This window comes from Macrotis lagotis, chromosome 3 (assembly GCF_037893015.1).
Source record: "Macrotis lagotis isolate mMagLag1 chromosome 3, bilby.v1.9.chrom.fasta, whole genome shotgun sequence".
Taxonomy (NCBI): domain Eukaryota; kingdom Metazoa; phylum Chordata; class Mammalia; order Peramelemorphia; family Peramelidae; genus Macrotis; species Macrotis lagotis.
In genome coordinates this window covers 152,127,455-152,130,730 of record NC_133660.1, presented here as the reverse complement: position 1 = coordinate 152,130,730, position 3,276 = coordinate 152,127,455, and the positions used below count along the sequence as shown (strand labels likewise).

General features: G+C 43.1%; 1 pseudogene; it reads left to right on the top strand.

The window, feature by feature from the left end:
- Positions 1-1,923: 1,923 nt before the first annotated feature.
- LOC141516284 (beta-chimaerin pseudogene) lies at positions 1,924-2,721 on the top strand (annotated as a pseudogene).
- Positions 2,722-3,276: the final 555 nt, after the last annotated feature.

Genomic DNA, 3,276 nt, shown 5'->3' with positions numbered 1-3,276 from the left:
CATCAATTGGGAAGTGGCTGACCAAATTGTAGTATATGTATGTGATGGAACATTATTGTTCTATTAGAAATCAGCAGGGATGGAATTTCAGAGAAGCCTGTAAAGATTTTCATGAATAAGCAGAACCTGAAGAACATTATACAACGTAACCACAACATGGGGCTTAAGATCAACCTCAATGAACCTGCTCATTCCATCAGCGCATTAATCAAGGAAATTTTTAGCGTATCTGCAATGTAGAATGCCATCTGTATTCAGCGAAAAACCTGTGGAGTTTAAATAAGGACCAAAGATTATGATCTTCAATTGTTTTTTTTTAAGTTGGCTTATGTATTATATGATTTTTCTATCTCTAAAATATTATTTCCTACTCAAAAATAGGGGTGAGGAGGAGGGAAGGGAGAGTGGGGAAAAATGTAAAATTTAAAATCTTACCAAAAAAATGAAAGGTAAAATCTACTATTGTATATAATTAGAAAACAAATAACATATTTATATCATAAAAAAATTTAAAAAGAATTCTGAAATTATTGAAATGACAAAATATGAGGTGAAACCATTTTTCAGGTGAAGACAACTTGAAAAGCTGACACAAAATCTTGATCTCAGCTAAAAAGAGAGAAAAAAAGAGAGTTCAAAACCATCTATGCAAGTCAACCAAGATCTCATCAGGATGCTCTGATTCTCCAATTCAGTAGCAGGAAAATGGTACCACCCCCCCACCCTTATCCCTGATACTAGCACAGCAGAAGGAAATTGAAGTGAGCCTCCATGCTCCCTGTGCAACACCAGGTTTCCTGTAGATCTTCAAATAGCATCAGGGAAGGGATCAGACTTCCCAAGTGCTCAGCAATATACCAGTACTCTGCCATGTCCTGTGAGCCCCTGAAGAACACTAGGTAAGCAACTACCTTCTGTGAACCCAGAGAAGTGCCCAGCAATGTACCAGACCTATGCCTGTACACAGATTCAGCACCCAGTACCCAATGGCCCAAGTCCAGCCTCAAACCCCCTGATGGTCTTGGCATGGCAGCAGACTTTTTCCAGGCCCTGGTGTGACAGCAGGCAGGTGATGAGCTCAACCTAGGTTCCAGCACAGTGGCCTAGTCCCCTCATGGTACCTGTGCAATATAAGACAAGCATTCAAAACCTGTAGCCCCCTACAGAAGCAAATTAGAACAATGCCTTTTCCACACCAATAGAAGAGCCTGATTTTTAAAGTATTGAATTAAGTAATAAAAGACTAGTAAGAAACACACACACACACACACACACACACACACACACACACCACAGACATAACCCACACACAAATAAACATAACAAATTTAATGGTAGAAAGTTATAATGCTACTATTGTTACAGGAAATTTTAAAACAAAAATTCAGAAGAGATCAATAATGTCAATTCACTTATTTATTATGTTTAAAAGAAAACTAAATTTACTTTATAACCAAAAGTGATTTCTGGAAGAGATTTTCCCTAGTTGTCTTGGGTTAGAAAATTATTTCACTCAGTCCTTCTGTGGGTTCCACCGCTATAGAATTTCACTAAAGTCATTATTTAATGGTATTTGAAGAGACACAAGGGGCCTACTATTATTAAGGAAAGAAGAAAGGGTGGGTTCTGGAGTATTTGGAGTGGTCAGTATTATACAGGTGCCATTAAAGGACCAGTTCCTGCCGTTATGCTTTCATCATGCTTTTGCTTCAACCTGGGAATGATGTAAAAAAAAATTTTTTTAGGCTCCGGGCCCGGGCCATGAGGCGCGGCTGGCCCAATGTAACGGCCCTCCGGGGCTCCCGGCTGGGCGATGGGCGCTCCGGGCTGCCCCTGGAGCTGTGGCCCGAGGCCAAACCCCGCTGTCCGCTGGCTCACCACAGAGCCACACGGGGCCGGAGGCTGTGGCAGTAGCTGCTGGCCATGGCCTTGGCTGGCCAGGTGGGGGCTAAGGGTGTCTGGCTGGGACCCCTGCTCAATCTCTTTGCCTATTCGCAGATTTCCTCTCTGGTCCGAAGAGCGGCCTTAACGCACAATGACGACCACTGCAACTACGAAAAGACCCACAACTTCAAGGTCCACACGTTCCGAGGACCACACTGGTGTGAATACTGTGCCAATTTCATGTGGGGACTCATTGCCCAGGGAGTCTGGTGTTCAGACTGTGGCTTGAATGTCCACAAGCAATGCTCCAAGCAGGTCCCCAATGACTGTCAGCCAGACCTCAAGAGCATCAAAAAAGTGTACTGCTGTGATCTCACCACCCTGGTGAAGGCCCAAAACACCCAGCAACCCATGGTGGTCAACATGTGCATCCGAGAGTTCGAGGGCAGAGGTTTAAAGTCAGAAGGCCTCTACAGAGTCTCAGGGTTTACTGAACACATTGAAGATGTCAAGATGGCCTTTGACAGAGATAGTGAGAAGGCAGATATATCTGCCCACATATATCCAGACATCAACAACATCACTGGAGCTCTGAAACTGTACTTTCGAGACCTACCAATTCCAGTCATCATATATGACACCTATGCCAAATTTATAGATGCGGCCAAAATCTCCAACCCAGATGAGAGGTTAGAGGCTGTTCATGAAGTTGTAATGTTGCTGCCCCCTGCACATTATGAGAAGCTCAGATATCTAATGAGTCATCTCAAGAAGGTCACAATGAATGAGAAGGAAAACTTCATGAATGCCAAAAACCTTGGGATCGTATCACCTTGATGAGGCCCCGCGAGGAGAGCACCCTAGCCATTCTCAATGACATGTAATACCAGAAGCTCATTGTGCAGATTTTAATAGAGAATGAAGACGTTTTGTTCTAAGCCAACCGGGAAGTGGGCTGTGTGGCCTCATCCCGGCCTAGGCTGATAAGGCAAAAGGAATGAAAACAGTTCTTATTTTGCCTGGCTTTATTTTTTAAACAAAGAAAAGGAGTTCCTGGCCCACCATGGAATGCTCATGTTTGATAGACATGCGACCTCTCTCCTAGGAATGAGGGGGAGGGACAGAAAATGCTTTGCCTTCTTGTGTCTTCACCCTGACCACTTATGTATATTTGTTCTGAGGAAGAGAACTGGATTCTTGTTTCTTTAACTTATTAAAAGAACGAAGACTTTTTCATCAGTGGTGTCTTTGGGCATGCAAGTGGCCCCTTTCTCGGGGGCAGCTTCTTAAGACATTTCCCATCTCCTAAAAAGACAGTTCTAGAAGTCAAATGTTGGACAGAGCTTATATTATAAAATTTATTTTTTATGTTAATTAACGGCAAGAATGGTA